General features: G+C 42.4%; 1 protein-coding gene across 2 annotated transcripts in view; it reads right to left on the bottom strand.

The window, feature by feature from the left end:
- The window catches only part of LOC122558218 (cadherin-11), a 243,136-nt gene that overhangs the window by 212,290 nt on the left and 12,597 nt on the right, over positions 1-18,249 (bottom strand). For both annotated transcript variants that reach the window (XM_043706549.2, XM_043706546.2), the window contains exon 2: positions 9,489-9,560. The gene's annotated coding sequence lies outside the window, so the exon portion shown is untranslated. The remainder of the gene's footprint in view (positions 1-9,488; positions 9,561-18,249) is intronic.

The raw sequence follows: 18,249 nt of genomic DNA, 5'->3' as shown, positions 1-18,249 counted from the left end.
GCACATCTGGTGGACCCTGCATAGGCATATTGTAGAACACCCTGGGACTTGACACACGCACATCCGCAAGCACTGCATAGTCTCAAGACAGACCTTCAATGACACCCATATAAAACAAACAAAAAATATTGGAATATCACATTCAACAGACATAACTACATCAATAAAATGTGCTCAATGGTGGTTCTAAGTTTATATCTATAGCATGGGCTTCTGCTCATGACTACACAGACACATTCGATGTTTATCCGACTTGCTGAAAGTTTCACCTAGTGGGCTAACATCTTTGTTCATTTTCACAATTAGCTGGTCTTCGAAGGAATGACTGCTATCCATCTACCCTTGTATACTTCTAATATCTAGCTGAAACTTGTGACATTTGAATCCTCGGTTGCACCAAAAATATCTTCAACAAACTCCACTCTGCGTGAAATTTGCCATTGGAGTGGAGAAATCAAGTGAATTCCCTTTTCTCACTGAATTGGTTGGGAAGTCTGCCAGTGGATTCTCTACTTCAATTACCAAAAGCCTATGTTCACTGCTCAATACGCATGTTGGGATTCATCCAGTTCCTTGCATTACTAGATCAATCTTATAGTGTGAATAAAACCGTAACCATCTGTTCATCGTGTAAGCTTAATGCTGAGAGAGGATAGAGTATCCTGAGTAATACCGGCTCCCCAGTCAAAATCATTTTTCACTGCATATTGTGGAAAATCATGAAATGAACTATGATCACCATTTCTGACCCTCAATGTTGTTCTGCCTGCCTCAGGTTACTTTGGAAAGGGAAGGACTTTCAAAATATTTGAAAAACAGCTGAAGATCAATGTCTCTTGCTGTAACTTTGCACTAAACCCAGGAGTGAGTTTTTTCATTAACAGAATGCTGTCAATATGCCAAAAAGATGTTTGCCTGCTGCACTTGAGAAATGTGATATATGAATTTTAGTGCCAGTGTGATGCCAGATATACAGGCAATAGGTCCCAGTAAGTGACAGATCGTATTGAATAATATATCCTATTGACCATTCTCATTGGGCACTGTGCTGATTATGCTCAATAATCACATGCTTTTGGACATTTATTAAATAATCTGTACTGTGCTAAGAATTATACCAGACTCCAATTTGTGGCTATCAACTAGACTTGCAATGTGATGTAAACCCTGCTTTATGTGAGAAAATGTGTGCATGTATTGTGGGAAACCAAGGGGTCATAGAGACTGTCAATCTCTGCAAATGGCAACATTCTGGCTAGATTCTACTTGCCTGGTCTCAGAATAAAGATTGACAGTTAACTGTTCATCACGCGTCAATGACAACCAAAGCAAATAGCACCCTCTGCATGTGTTTTACTAAGTGTTCTCCCTTTTTCAAGTCTGTTTCTTGCCTCTTAATCTTGATGAATGCAAGATAAAAAGTGTTCTTTTTTTTTGTCAAAGAATCATAGAAGGTAAACATTGCTTAATTCTCAAAGGCTTTGAATGAATCCTGGAATGGGCTCTGTATTGGAGTTACCTTTTCTAAAAACAGCATTAAAATTAGTCACAAATGTTCAAATATGTTCTACATTTGGGTAGATAGAAATCACTTGATGTGATTGAATGCAAAAATAGATCGCGCACAGATTTTAACAAGGCAGGGTAATAATAAATGAGAACCAACACTGTATACATTAAATTATTGAGAAGGTTTATGTGAATGGTGATAATAGAGTAGGTCCTAACAAACTTCATACACTGAATACTGGAGCTTAATGTTAGCCCAGAATACAATGGGGGCTTCCTTGTTCTTCTTGTTATGTATGGATAGGGAATAATCTAAAGGATTGACTAAGTATATCAATAGGTTGTTTCCTCATGTAGGGTAATCTCGAAAGAGACCTTATTGTGGTTTTATGATAAGGTGTAGCAGATCTACAACAGAGATACTTCACTCAAAGGGTCTTGAATTTACTATCCCACAGACTGCTGGATGTTGGGACACTGAGTAAATTTAAGGAGGAGATAGCCAGATTTTTAATTAGTAATGGGTTGAAGGGTTATGGAAAGCAGTGCAGTTGAGGCCAAGATGAGATCAGCCATAGTTGTATTAACTGGCGGAGCAGGCTTGAGGGGCTGAATCGCCTCCTCCTGCACCTAGTTCTTATATTAAGAACATAGAACACAGAACAGTACAGCACAGTACAGACCCTTCAGTTCTCAATGTTGTGCTGGCATTGCATCCTACTGTAAGATCAGACTAACCTATATACCCTTCTTACGTGATAGGGGCCTCAGGGCATTAGAGTAACATCTCAGCTGAAACATCGCACCTCCACCCATAAATATCTCTGACCTGAAAGAGAATATTTGGTCATTATCTCATTGCAAAGTGCACAAACTAGCAGCCAAGCTTCCTATACGGTTACTGTGATGGTGACACTTCAGAAGTGCATAACAGGCCCTAAACTGCTTTGGAGTTGTCCAAGGGAGTCATAGGTGCTAGAGGAATGCACAATTTGCTTTCCAACAGCGATGCCTGACAGCTGTTCACCTGCAGAAACCTTAGCCCCTTTTTCACAAGAATGGGATACTCAAGAAGGGTGAAACAACGGGAAGGCTTGGTGTGAGTTCTGTCAATTGTAAATGCCTTGTTTTTATTCTTAACCCTCAGCACATTCCTCTTATATTTACAGAAGGCAGAGTTCTGGCTCTTTGTTCACCACAGATCCACTTCAAACCAGCAGCCACTTGGAGCTGACTGCACTGTACAATCTTTCCATATATGGGAACAAGAAAGAAAAAGAGAAATCTGAGCTTTGTGCACCACTTTTCAGAGAGTTCAGATGTCTCAGCTCCTTGATGCTTTTAATGTGAAATGAAACATTTGTTGTGTGCATACAAAGATCCCACAAACAGTGTAAAGTTGAAGACTTTTTTAAGCCAGAACTTTCCAAAGTGTTTCTTTTGATTAAAATCATTGAGGAAATGGACATTGTTGGCTGGGACCCTAAATGGGGTCATGAGCTTTGAAGGAGTAATCTGAGCCACACAGGGAAAATGCTTGGGCAGTCCTGCTTTAACTGATGTTGGTTAAAGGATAAATGTTGACCAGGCAACGTGAGTCATAGAGTCATAGAGATGCACAATGCGGAAACAGACCCTTCGTTCAACTCGTCCATGCCGACCAGATATCCCAACTCAATCTAGAACCATCGGCCAGCACCCGGCCCATATCCCTGAAAACCCTTCCTATTCATATACCCATCCAAATGCCTTTTAAATGTAGCAATTATAATAGCCTCCACCACTTCCTCTGGCAGCTCATTCCATACATGCACCACCCTCTCCATGAAAAAGTTGCCCCTTATGTCTCTTTTATATCTTTCCCCTCTCACCCTAAATCTGTACCCTAAACCTCTCACCCTAAACCTAGATCTGGACTCCCCCACCCCCAGGGAAGAGACTTTGTTTATTTACCCTATCCATGCGCCTCATGATTTTATAAACCTCTATAAGGTCATCCCTCAGCCTCCAACGCTCCAGGGAAAACAGTCCCAGCCTATTCAGCCTCTCCCTATGGCTCAAACCCTCCAACCCTGGCAACATCCTCGTAAATCTTTTTTGAACCCTTTCAAGTTTCACAACATTCTTCCGATAGGAGGGAGACCAGAATTGCACGCAATATTCCAAACTGGAATATCTAACCTGGTATACCCCGCCTGAGGGAGAGCTCAGCTCTGAAAGCTTGCAATTTCAAATAAACCTGTTGAACGATAACCTGGTGGCGTTTGATTTTTGACCTTGTCCACCCCACTCCAACTTTGGCATCTCCACTTCATGGCTTCAAGATAACAGTAAGGAACCCTTTGCATTCAGGGATTGCGGGTTGATGTATGGTCTCAGGTTAATATCTCATCTGAAGAACCTCCAATGATGTAGCAATCCCTCAGTACTGGCATTGGATTCAATCTTCTCACTCCAAAAATGTGTACCGACTGAATTATTACTCCCATGATGGATTCTACCTTGTGCCACGCACCAATTTCAGCAGCATGTGCAGATATCCTTTCATAAAACCTGCTACCGGGGACCTCATTGTTTGTCTAAACTTGCTACCAGTGACCTTATTTCTGGTTGCTGAAGGCTTCTCCCCAATAACCACGGATGTTTTATGAAGATTAATGATGCACTACATTCTTGGACGATATAGAGAGTCACCAGTGTGAACAGCTTGCACTATTACTTGCTTATGTTGCGAACCCCACTCTCAGGGCTTTCTAAGTCCGACAGGCATCAGTCCAACATTAGCAACAATGATTACACATCCAGCGATTACAATATCAGACAGTTCCAGCCTTCCAAAATTTCTATAGTGTATAATTCAAATATTCTATTTTAAAGCGTAATTTTCATCCTATATAAGGTTGTATCTGACTGAAAATTCATTGCACGTCTTCAGTTGTACAAACAGAACAGAACGTAGACCACTTCACGCTAAATTAAAGCCTGTCTGATTGTTGCGAGATCTCAAAGGGACACATCCTTTTTGTCAGTTACACTCTAAATAAATTTCAACGAGCCAAGCTCTTTTCAAACACTCTCTTGATACACAGTTTTAATGGATGAACATCCTTCCTATTTGCTTCCATTATCCATCAAGCCCAATGGACGAAACATTCTTCCCTTTCGCTCTCTTATGGGATACAATAAAGTAAACCTCTTCCTAATCTCTCCAATGGCACAATGGATAAGGGCTCAATCCTATTGCAACAAAACAACTCTCTTTCAACTAATTTCAATTGTACAGAATCTGAAATTGGTCCAGCTGTTCTGTTAATTTTCATTGCATCCAGGTTCTCATGCCACACAATTTGGATAAATACAAGAATAGGAAAGGTTAGGAGGAATATGGGCCAGGGGCAGGCAGGCAGGACTAGTTTAGTTTGGAATTTTGGATGTCATAGACTGATTGGACTGTAGGGTCTGTGTCTGTGCTGTATGATTCTAGGATCCTGTGACACTAAGTACCAAGCAATGATCATAACCAATAAGACAGAATTCAGCTGTCTCTTTCTGACACTCAATGTCTTTACCATCACTGAATCCCTCGCAAACTGCACAGCCAACCCAGGTATTCCCATTGACCAGAAACTGAACTAAGGAAGCCACGTCTGCAATAACTACAAAAGCAGGTGCGAGACAGGAATCTCATTCCTGACTCCCCAGAGTCTGACCACTGGTCAGGAATGTGATGGAATACACCACACTTGCCCGAATGAGTGCAGCTCCAAAAATATGCAAAAAGCTTGACACCAGCCAGGACAAAGCAGCCCACTTAACGGGCATTCCATTTATTACCTTCAACATACAGTCTCTCTGTCACTGATATGCAGCAGCAACAGTATGTACCATCTACAAGAGGAAGTGCAGTAATTCACCAAAGATCATTCAACAGCACATTCCAATCCTGTAACCTCTATGACCCAACGCAACAAAAGCAGCAGAAACATGGGAAAACCACAACCTGCAATATCATGGCCAAGTCACTAACCATCCCCCCGACTTGGAAACACATCTTTACTTCACTAATAAGGGAACTCCCTTCCTCACAGCATTGCGGGTGTACCTACACCACGTGGAAATGCAAGCAGTTCACTATTACCTTCCTAAGGGCTATTAGGGATTGGAAATAAATGCTAACCTAGCCAAAGGTGACCCAATCCTCAAAAGAACGAACTTAAGAAAAGCAAAATCTTAAATTCAAATAATTGAGAAATTGCAGTCCATTCCAATAACATTCTTCAGTGTTATGGTTACTAATGCTCAGTCAAACTAAATATAGTCAACCCACTATAACATCGAACCTGGAGCCTGAGGCACATTACAAATCCAAGTGCTTTATGTAAAATATCGTTTTTATTTGGCTTTTGTTTTTTGCTCGGATTGAGTTGCTGCGTGAACGATTAGACAGGTGGAATGAAAAATTGCAAAGGAGCTATTTTTATCTGTTCTTCCAAGGCCTGGATCAAGAGGAATATTTTCTGTCCAAATAAATGGATATTTATATGCACCAAGCGTGTTTCCCCAAAATGTATCTTTCCCTGCCCTGAACATTTCATGAAAAGTCTGATCATGGCTAGCTTTTGGAATGAGGGCCTCACTGGCTAAGGCTATAACTCTCACCCAGATTTCCTGTCCATGCCTAAAGTATGGATGTTTCCCAGTTAAAGGTTACCCCAGCAGTTCCTAGTTGGTTGTGGTTCAGAAACACACTTGCCTCCACAACCCCCTCCCATTTATCTCTCAGCCCCCATGGGCCACCCCCTCTTTCCTGATGAAGAGCTTATGCTTGAAACATCGATTCTCCAGCTCCTTGGATGCTGCCTAACTGGCTGTGCTTTTCCAGCACTACACTCTGACTCCAAATATTGAGTCCAGCCTGGGAAGCACACTTGAAAATGTCTCATATTTTGATGCAACTTATGCTAGACCTTTATAAATCGCTCAGTGGACTTCAGATGGAGTGCTGAGTCCAAGGCTGGAGACACACTTTAGCAAGAAAGTCAAGGCCCTGAAGGGCACAGAGAATTAGCTATAATTGTCTGAAGGTGAAGGAGTTCCAGATGGGTTGACTGTGAAGCTAAGATTATTGCGCTTAGAGCAAGAAGGTGAAGGGGAGATTTGAGAGATGAATTTCATTGGAGTAAAGAGAAACCATTTCTAGCAGCCAAAAGGTTCAGTAATCAGAGAATAGAAGTGAAAGGTGCCTGGCAGCAGGTATCACAGCAGCATGGGAGATTCAATTTTGTTAAAGCAGATCATTTTCTCGTGATCAGGAGTGTGATCCCTGAATGGGTGGTGGAAAGGGGAATGGCTTGTACCCTTGAAGGGAAGGAATTTACAAAGCCATGTGGGAAAAGGAGGAAATGGGATGAATTGAAAACTCTTTCAAAGAGTTAGCCCAGAAGTCATAGACCAAATGGAAAAGTGTGACGCTGGAAAAGCACAGCAGGTCAGGCAGCATCCGAGGAGCAGGAGAGTTGTGTTTTGCCCGAAACATCGATTCTCCATCTCCTCGGATGCTGCCTGATCTACTGTGCTTTTCCAGCACCACACGTTTCGACTCTGATCGCCAGCATCTGCAGTCCTCACTTTCTCATAATAGCCGAATGACATCCTCTGCTTGCCATTATACAAATGAGGCCTGAAACCTCGAGAATTTAGAAGGTTAAGTGATAACTTGATCAAAGTCTTCAAAATATTAACAGGTAAAGACTAAGCAGATAAAGATAAGCTGTTTTCATTGGTTGGGGATTCTAGAACAAGAGGGCATAGTCTGAGAATGAGAGCCAGAGTGTTCAGGAAAGATGTTAGGAAGCACTTCCACACACAAAGGGTGGGAGAGGTTTGGAACTCTCTTCCAGAAACACCAGTGGATGCTGCATCATTTGTGTTAATTTTAAATCTGAGGCAGATAGTTTTTTTGTTAAGCAAAGGTATTAAGGAATGCAGGCCAAAGGCAGGTATATGGAGTGAGGCCATAGATCAGCCATGATCTGATTGAATAGGAAATCAGGCTGGAGGAGCTGAATGGTCTACTCCCATTCCCATGTTCCTGTTTGATTAAGAAACGTGCGGTAATTGGATCTTCAAAATGGTACGGACAGCATTAATGATACGACTAAATCTAAAGTCGCTTAGTGCATGGGAGAACCTCTTCACAAAAGATCATTAGAAAAGTAAAGTAGTTTGGAGCCCCACTGGCTGGGAACATGGGTGTTCGAAGGTCCAGGGGTCAGTCCAGCCCTGTCTCTGTTACACGCCCACTTCTTACACTCTATTGTTGAGTAGTTCCAGGATGGCTCATTCTCCAGTGTTTACATCACATTGAGATTTGGAATCAACATCTCATGTGTAGACATTTGCAAGCTATCAATTCTTTATTGCCAGTGTCAATGTTCAGAGGAGTTCTCTGTTGATTGGTGAAAACAATGGAGATAAGAAAGCAAAGAAGATAGATCCCCACCAACCCATCCTTTTAGCAGATGATAGCCCAACAACCTTTACTGATGCAACACTTTGAAAGAAAACTTACAGAAGCTTTAGAAAACATGTCACATAAAAGGACTGGGATGGATGATCCAAAACACAACAAGGAGTGTCTTAAAGGAGGGAAAAATGGTTGAGAGATGGAGAGATATATGGAGGAAATACCAGAACTGGGGCCCTGGGCAGCTGAAGGCCTGGTCACTGATGGTAAAGCAAATAACATTAGGATACAGCGATATATGTGAGAACTTCCCTAAAAACAAAGTACTGGGGATGCTGGAAATCTGAATCAAACTCAGAAACTCAGCAGATCTGCAGTGTCTGCAGAGAGAAACAGGGTAACCAATTCCAATCTGGTATGATAATGCTTCAGATAAGACTCTTCTGAATAAGTGTCATACTGGGCAGAGGCGTCTTCCCCCAGAAAGATTCAGACCAGTCTCAAAACATGAACTCTGTATCTCTCCACACAGACGCTGCCAGACCTGTTGAGTTTCTCCAGCATTTTTTGCCTCTTTGCTTAAGAAACCTCCCTTGTTGGATGAGTTTACAGAGACAGATAAGACTATGGAGGAAATCAAGGACAAGAATGTGAATTCACCTCATTAGTTGCATTGTTTAATCAACTGTAAACAATTCAGGCCTCCATACTACAAAAATGAAATTAAAAACACTTGAAATGAGTGTTAACAATATTCACAAACAACAGGCTAGAACAGTACAGCACAGGAACAGGCCCTTTGGCCCACCAAGTCTTTGCCAACACATGATGCATTACTAAACTGAAAACCTTTTGCCTCTACGCTGTTCATATCCCTCTATTCCCTGCCTATTCATGTACCTGTCAAATTGCCTTTTAAACATTGCTATTGTCTCTGCCTCCACCATCTCTTCTGGCAGCACATTCCAAGCTCTGTGCAAAACAAAACTGCTTATCACATCTGCTTTAAACTTTCCCACTTTTATCTTAAACCTATGTTCCCCTAGTAATTGAAATTTCTATCCAGGGAAAAAGATTTTGACTATCTACCCTATCCATGCCTCTCATAATTTTATAAACTTCTTTCACATCGCCCCTCAGCCTCTGATGTCCAAATGAAAACAAACAAGTTTGTCCAATCTTTCCTCACAGCTAATACCCTCCAAACAAGGTAATATCCTGGTTAACCATTTCTGTACCCTGTCCAAAGCCTCCATTCTGGTAGTGTGGCAACCCCGAATAACTGAAAATATAACAAGTCGTGTAACAGAAAGTGTACAATGATCAGGAAAGGCTATATAGGCAAGGACTGTTTTTCATTGAGCAATGAAGACCAAGGGGCGACTCCATAGACATCTTTACAATGTTGAACAGACTGAGAAGTCCAATGCTGGGGAGAAAAAAAAAAGAGTCCAGACCGATTTGAATCATAAATATAAAATAACTCCAAAAAGAGAAGTCAGGAGAAACTTACCCAGATTGTGTTGAGACTTCACTACCACAACGAGTGGTTGAGACGAATAGCAGAGATGCATTTGGGAGGAAGCTAAGCAAAAGAAAGAGAATAATAGAAGGTTATGCTGATAGGATGAGACAAAGCATGGTAAGATGCAGCTAATATGGATCATCTAGATACAAGTATGATTTGTGCATTTAATCTTGTCTTACTCCATGACAGGACTGTCTCAGCCAACAAGTCTACATGACAGTAGTAACAAGAGCATCAACACATTACAACTGGTATACAATCTGATGTACATTTCCAAATTCATCCCATATTTTTACACACCAGCAAATCACTGACTGTGTTGTCCTTCAGCTGACTGGAGTTTTTTTTAAACAATGTAAGGCTGTATTTATCTGGCACCTTTCAGTACGTTGGGGCGGGGCTAAAGTGCTTTGCAGCCTAAGAAGTAGTGGTAGTGTCAGAAACAGGGAAATTTGCACTTGGCAAGATCCCATACTTGCAATGTGATAATGATTGATGGATAGATTTTGCCAAGGACATGTCAAAATAGTGGCAAAGCGGTCTTTTACTTTAACATGACAGGCAAATCAGCATCTTGAAAGTTGACAAATGGAGTATAATGTGGGAAAATACAAAGTCATTCAACTCGGAAGGAAGAACAAAAGAACAAAGGAATTGCAGAAATTTGCAACAATAGTGAGACTTGGGGCTTCTTGTGCATGAACCACAGAAAGCTAGTGCATAGCAGCAGCAGAGAATCAGGAAGGCGAATGGAATATCTGCCCTTATTTCAAGGAGGTTGGAGTATAAGAGTAGGGAAGTCTTACTGTAACTGTATAAGGTGCTGGTGAGATTACATGTGGAGTACTGTGAGCGATTTTGCTCCCCTTATTGAAGGAAAAATATAATTTCATTGGAGGCAGTTCAGAGAAGGCTCACCCAGGTGATCCGGGGTATGGAGGGATGGTCTTATGAGCAAAGATTAAACAGGTTGGGACTCTACCCACTTGAGTTTAGATAAGTGAGAGATGGTTTCATTGAAACAGAGGTTTCTTAAGGGGCTTGACAGGATCAATGCTGAGAGGATGTTTCCCCTCAATGAGAGAGTCTAGGAGCAGAGGGCGCAGTCTCAGAATAAAGAGACACCAATTTAAGACTGAGATGTGGAGGAATTTCTTTTCTCAGAGGATTGCGAGTCTTTGGAACACCTTGCCACAGAGAGCTGTAGGGACAGAGTCTTTGTGTATACTTAAGACTGAGATTGAGAGATTTTTGATCGGTAGGAGAATCAAAAATTATGGGGAAAGGGCAGGAAAGTGGACATGAGGAATGTTGCATCAGTTGTGATCTTATTGAATGGTGGAGTGATAGGGTTAAGGTTAGGGTCAGGCTTAGGCTCGAAGGGCCAAGTGGACTACTCCTGTTCCTTTTTATTATGGTCTTATTGATTACCTTAGTGTCTTATTCAAAATACCGCAGTCACCACCATTCTGACTTGGAAGTATATCACCATTCCGTCAGTGTGAAAATCCTGCAATTCTCTCCCTAATGGCATTAGGGATTTACATACACCAATGGACTGCAGCTTACCCTCACCTTCTCAAGAGCAACTAGGGACGGGCAATAAATGCTGACCCAAACAGCAATTCCTATATCCCATGAGTAAATTATAGAAATCTCCATAGTGCAGCACTCACAGTGAAAGTGTCTGCCTGGATTTGCACTCAAGACTGACCAATACAACATCAAAATATCAACTCCCAAATCACCAAACCACAACACCTATAAAACGGTGGAATGAGGCAAATGGTAAAGATTCATGGACACAACTTCGAGTTCATAACACTCAAATCTACATAGTACAGGAGCACTCTTGACTCTGCAGCAGAAGGTTACAAGAATTAAGCTCCACTTCAGGGGAATTAATGCAAAACCTAAGACTGACATGCCCAAGATGCACCAAGCAGTGTCTACACTGTCAGAGGTGTTGACTGTGTTATAAAAATTGGCGGCCCATTTACACCCTTAAATGGGTGCTCTCGAAGGTTAACAGAAGGGTTGAGGACATTTCCCTAGTCTCCTGAACAATACTTATCCTCCAACCAATGTCTCTTTAAAACAAAACCAAAAATGATGTAGTCACTTAAGACTTCTATGTGCTTTGGTTCTTGCAATGCACAAGCTAACCATTTTTCACACCGATGACTGCTTCAGAAAATTACTTGATGGCATATGAAGCTTTGTAGATCATCCTGAGGTCAGGCAAAGCACTTGGTAGCTGCACACTCTACACTTGATGGGAGGAACACTTTGGCAGATTGGGAGCAGAAAGACACTTGACAGACTTCACTAATTAACTATTTGAGAGTTGCTATTAGTTTTAAAACAGTCTCACCTGTCATTTCCTTCTGGACAGCTTCGAAATCTATAAAAGGTGAATTGTGGCCCAGCATTTTTTAATGTTACAAATCTAGGTAGACAGGGTAGTGAAGAAGACATTTGGTATGCTTGCCTTTATTGGTCAGTGCATTGAGTACAGGAGTTGGGAGCTCATGTTGAAGATGTGCAGGATGTTGGTTTGGCCAGTTTTGGAAAAGTGCATTCAGTGCTGATCTCCCTGGTATAGGTAAAATGTTGTTAAACTTGAAAGGGTTTGGAACAAAATCACAGGAATGTTGCCAGGGTTGGAGGGTTTGACCTATAGGGAGAGGCTGAATAGGCTGGGGCTGTTTTCCATGGAGTGTCGGAGGCCGAGGGGTGACATTAGAGAGATTTATAAAATCATGAAGGACATGGATAGGATAGATAGTCAAGGGCTTTTCTTCCCCCAGGGTAGGGGAGTCCAAAACTAGAGAGCATAAGTTTAAGGAGAGAGGGGAAAGATATAAAAGGGACTTAAGGAACAGGTTTTTTATGCAGAGGGTGATGCGTTATGGAATGAATTGCCAGAGGAAACGATAGAGTCTGGTACAATTATAACATGATGGGTACATGAATAGAAAGGGTTTAGAGGAATATGGGCCAAATCGGACTGGATTAATTTAGGATATCTGATCAGCATGGATGACTTGGACCAAAAGATCTGTTTCTGTGTTTTTTTCATTTCTATGACTCTATTTGAATTGTTTTTCAAAATTAAAAGGTAGAGCTTTGAAGTACGTCAAAGCAAAATATTGCAGATGCTGGAAGTCTGAAACAAAAGCAGAAAAATGCTGGAGAAAATCAGCAGGTCTGGCACAGCATGCGAGGACAGAGAAACTGAGCATTTCAATTCTGACATGGGGCTTGCTGAGTTTCTCCAGCACTTCCTATTTTTATTTCTGAAGAACCTTTGACTCTCTCCTGGAGTTTCTCCAGCACTTTCAGTAAGAGCTTGAAGCATGCAAGGCTGGCTGTGGATATACAGTCAAGTCACCTTTTTCCATTGAAATTTCTTATATTGTCTATTCACAACAGAGACCACCTTGTCAGCTTTGACTGGACCATTGTTTCACTGAAGGTGCTACAGTGCCACCACTGGTGGAAAGCATAATTACAGTGTGACATTCATGCAGACAGTCGTTCTTATCAAGGTTAAATATCACACAATACGTGGGTTATAGTCCAACGGGTTTATTTGGAAGCACTAGCTTTTGGAGCGCAGCTCCTTCATCAGGTAGTTGTGTAAGCAGCACTCCGAAAGCTAGTGCTTCCAAATAAACCTGTTGGACGATAACCCACGTATTGTGTGATTTTTAACCTTGTACACATCAGCCCAACAGCGGACCCTCAAATCTTTATTATCAAGAGTTGTGCTCTGGGAAGTATAAAGCAAATATAAACAAAATGTTGCAGACTTTAAAATAGCAATACAAACATATTTTTGCATGCTAGCCCAATTATGCCCTGCCATGAACGCAACTTGATCTCAGAATTATATTTGACCTTGACTCCCCAACGCAATAACAGTAATGATCGACATAATCTATATATATATATGAATCAAACTGGTGAAGTATGAAGGGCTGTCATTACAGGACTCCTGTTCTAGTTTCTAACTTCACAGCAGATGTCTGTTTGTATTATTTCAGTGATTGTGCTTTAAGTCCTTGATACACTGCACCCGTCATTATAGCTGTCAACAATTGTCGTGCCTGACTTTTTTTGGAGGTTGTGGAGAGAGGGGACAGGCTGTGGGAGTGGGACGTAGGTGGTTAATGACCTTCAAATCAATTGCAAAGATGAAGATTCTCTGGTAGTAGGTGGCTCTTATGCTCTTCAATCTATCGTTGAGAATACAAATGTGCCTTGTTGATGCCAGATGTACATTTTTTTTTAAAGAGACAAGCGCAGGATATTTTTCTGAATGAGTATTCGGTAACTTAAGCTTTGTGTTTTCTGAAGCAATGGCTACAAGCAGCCGATCAGGGAAGCTTATTCACACAGTTCAGAATGTTATATGGATGTGGGGTTAGGGTAAGGGGTTGGGTCTGCTTTGCAGAGGGTCAGTGCAGACTTGATGGGCTGAATGGATTTTTCTGCGCTATAGGGATTTTGTGACTTTATAAATTTAAGCAGGATTTACACCACAGAAACAGACCATTCAGCCCAACTGGTCTGTGCTTGTGTTTATGTTCAACACAAACCTCTTCTGTAGGTCTACAGGCAGCCATTTTGGATAAGTTCAATGATCGTCATATACATTCGAAGAAACATTATACTGCTACTTTATACAGCAGTCCTTTCCTCCACAAACTATCCTTCACTTAGAGAAACGTACATTTAATTGTGCCTCTTTATTTCTTGCAGAGTTAATATGCTGACTTCAAAGACATTTGGTTAGAGACCAAGAAAAACTGCAGATGCTGGAATCCAAAGTAGACGGGCAGGAGACTGGAAGCACGCAGCAAGGCAGGCTGCACCGAAAGGTGTAGAAGTCAATGTTTTGGGTATAACTGGGAGTGGGTGTGGAGGCAGCTGCAGATAAAGAGAAGGCATCAAACATCCTCAACTCCAAATAGACCCCACCACATCTTTCCCAGCCCACCCCTCTCAGCCCTCCACAAGGACCATTCCCTCCGACAGTCCTTGGTTCATGCCAGCCCCCGCCACCGATCCACCTGGTACCTTTCCCTACAACCAGAAGAGATGCAAACGTGCTGATGCACCAACCCCCTCACCTCCATCCAAGGTCCCAAACAGTCCTTCCAGGTGGACAAAGGTTCAACTTCCTCTCCAGCATCAGTTGCTTCTGATGTGGTCTTCTCTATATTGGGGAGACCAAACATAAACTAAGGGAATAGCTCACCGAGCATCTCAGCTGGGCCTGCAGGGGCTGACCGGACCTCCCAATCACCATCCATTTTAATTCCCCTTCCCCTCTTCCATTGCCAAAACAAACCAAAGCTCCTATTGGAGGAACACCTTATCTTTCACCTAGGCAACCTACAGTACGGAGGACTCAATATTGAGTTCTCCAGTTTCAAATAACCTCCCTTCCCATCCCCCAATTCCCTTCACTGCCCCTCCCCCTCCCTTCTACTGCTCCCTGTCACCAACCAGATTCATTCTTCCCATTGACCAACGAGGTTGTACCCTCCACCTGTCTCCAACTATCCCCACTTCACTACCCTGCCCCCATCATAACCCTTATCTGCAGCTCCCTCCACACCCACCCCCAGTCCTGAAGGATTACACTGGAAACATTTACTCCTCCAACTCCTGATGCTACCTGGCTTGCTGTGTTCTTCCAGCCTCCCACTTGGTTTAGAAGAAATTGACAGAAATGTAATCCATGCAGCAAATCCTTCCAACTTAGAGTCATAGAGATGTACAGCATGGAAACAGACCCTTCGGTCTAACTCATCCATGCCGACCAGAAATCCCAACCCAATCTAGTCCCATTTGCCAGCACTTGGCCCACATCCCTCTAAACCCTTCCTACTCATATCCATCCAGATGCCTTTTAAATGTGGTAATTGTACCAGCCTCCAACACTTCCTCTGGCAGCTCATTCCATACACGCACCACCCTCTGCATGAAAATGTTGCCCCTTAGATCCCTTTTATATCTTTCCCCTTTCCTGAACCTATGCCCTCTAGTTCTGGACGTCTCCAACCCAGGGAAAATACTTTGCCTATTTATCCTATCCATGCCCCTCATGATTTTATAAACCTCTATAAGGTCACCCCTCAGCCTCCGACACTCTAGGGAAAACAGCCCCAGCCTGTTCAGCCTCTTCTTTTAGCTCAAACCCTACAACCCTGGCAACATCTCTGTAAATCTTTTCTGAACTCTTTCAAGTTTTACAACATCTTTCCGATAGGAAGGAGACCAGAATTGCACGCAATATTCCAACAGTGGCCTAACCAATGTCCTGTACAGCTGCAGCATGACCTCCCAACTTCTATACTTAATACTCTGACAAATAAAGGAAAGCATACCAAATGCCTTCTTCACTGTTCTATCGACCTGTGACTCCACTTTCAAGGAACTATGACTTCTTCTCTTTCAAGTGTTTATTCAGTTTTCACTAAAATGTTTTTAGGAGTATCTAATTAATAGAAGCTATCTCAACATGGGGTGTCATGATGGCTCAGTGGTTAGCACCACTGCCTCAAAGCGTCAGAGACCTGAGTGTCTGTGACTGTGTGCGGTTTGCACATCCATTATGCTAGTGTTTTTTTTCCAGGTGCACTATTTCCATAGAATCCCTACAGCTTGGGAACAGGCCATTCAGCCCAACATATCCACACCAACTCTCAGAAGAGTATCCCCTTCGCCCCACCCTATCCCTGTAACTCTGCACCCCCACAACCAACCTATACATCCCTGGACACTAGAGCATTTTTCTTCCTACAGTCCAAAGGTGTGCAGGCTTGGTCGATTAGCCATGTGGAAAATGTAGGGTTAACAAGGTTAGGGTAAGTGTTGGTGGAGAGGATTGCTTTCAGAGAGTTCGGTGTGAACTTGGTGGGCTGAATGGCCTGCTCTCACACTGTAGGAATTCTATAACTAATAGTGGGGTGGGGGGGGGGGGGGGGGAGTAATTTTCAGGATGGTAGCTAGTGGAGTGCCACAGAGATCAGTGGTCAGACTACAATTGTTTACAAGATATATTCGTGACTTGGATGAGGAAAGTGAATGTATGAAAACTAAGTTTGTGGATGATATAAAAGTATTTGGGAGGACGAGTGGTGATGACGACACAGAGTCTGCAGAGGGATAAAGAGCTCTGATCTCCAGCATCTGCAGTCCTCACTTTCTCCTTGCAGAGGGATAAAGACAGGTTAAGCAAATGGAAAACCATGTGGCAGATGGAATATAACATTCAGAAATGTGAGGTTATGCACTGTAGCAGGAAGAATAAAATGCTGAATATTGTTTAAGTGGAGAAAGATTTCAGAAAACTACAGAACAGCAGGTTTCAGGAGTCCTTGTGCATATATCACAAAAAACTAGCATTGAAGTTCAGCGAGTAATAGGGAAAGCAAATGGAATGTTGGCCTTTATTTCAAAAGGAATGGAGCTGAAAAATAGGGAAATCTTGCTAAAACGATATCGGGCACTTGTCAGATCATAGCTGGAATACTGTGATAGCTTTATCTCAGGAAGGATACTCAGGCATTAGAGGCAGCCCCAGTAGGAGGTAATGGCTCAATGGCATTATCACTGACTGATTAATCCACTCACCTTGGTAACATGCAGGGGGCCTTGGCTCAAATCCCATCACAACAGATGGTGGAATTTGAATTCAATAAACATCTGGAATTAAAGGTCTGATAATGATCATAAACCTGGTTTATTGATATCGTTTTAGAAGACTACTGTACTATGTATAACTCCGAACCCCCAGCAATGTGGCTGTCTCTTAAATGCCTCTGGGCAATTAGGGATGGGCAGTAAGTGTTGGTCCAGCCAGCGGCGGTCACATCCTGTGATTGAACAAAACAAAATCCAGAGAAGTTTCACTAAGCTGATCTTAAATATGTCTAATGAGCAGACGTTGAATCGATTTGGCCTCAGGAGGAAGTGAGGACGGCAGATGCTGGAATTGATGTTTTGAGCAGGAGTCCTTCATCAGGAGTGAAGTCCCTCATTCCTGATGAAGGGCTTTTGCCCAAAACATCGATTCTCCTGGTCCTCAGATGCTGTCTGACCTGCTGTGCTTTTCTAGATTTAGCCCCATTAGAGTTTAGAAAAATGAGTGGAGTACATTCTTTGGGGACTTGACGGGAGTTGATGGGAGAGGGTTGTTTCACTTGTGCAAGAGTCCGGGAACAGAGGGCATAATGTCAGGGTAAGGATCGCACATTTAAGACAGAGATGAGTAGGAATGTCTTCTCTCAGGAGGTAATGAATCTGTGAATTCCTTACTGCAGAGGGTTGTTGAGATGGGATCATAAAGTATATTCTAGGCTGAGATAGACTCATTTTTCAATCAGGAGGAGAAAGTGAGGTCTGCAGACGCTGGAGATCAAAGCTGAAACTTTATTGCTGGAACAGCACAGCAGGTCAGGCAGCATCTAGGGAACAGAAGATTCGACGTTTCGGGCACATGCCCTTCTTCAGGAATTCCTGAAGAAGGGCATGTGCTGTGCTGTTCCAGCAATAAAGTTTCATTTTTCAATCAACCAGGGAATCAAGATTATGGGGAAAAGGTAGGGCAGAATGCCATGATATTATTAAATGGTGAATCAATGGATGCAATGGTCTATTTCTGCTCCTACGTCTTATTCTATTCATTTTAACTGTACCCTTTGAATAATAAGTTCCACACTCCCCCCAG

This window comes from Chiloscyllium plagiosum, unplaced genomic scaffold, assembly GCF_037043375.1.
Source record: "Chiloscyllium plagiosum isolate Xiang-an unplaced genomic scaffold, Cpla_swu_hap1 HiC_scaffold_17, whole genome shotgun sequence".
Classification (NCBI taxonomy): domain Eukaryota; kingdom Metazoa; phylum Chordata; class Chondrichthyes; order Orectolobiformes; family Hemiscylliidae; genus Chiloscyllium; species Chiloscyllium plagiosum.
This window is presented reverse-complemented; position numbering and strand designations above follow the sequence as displayed.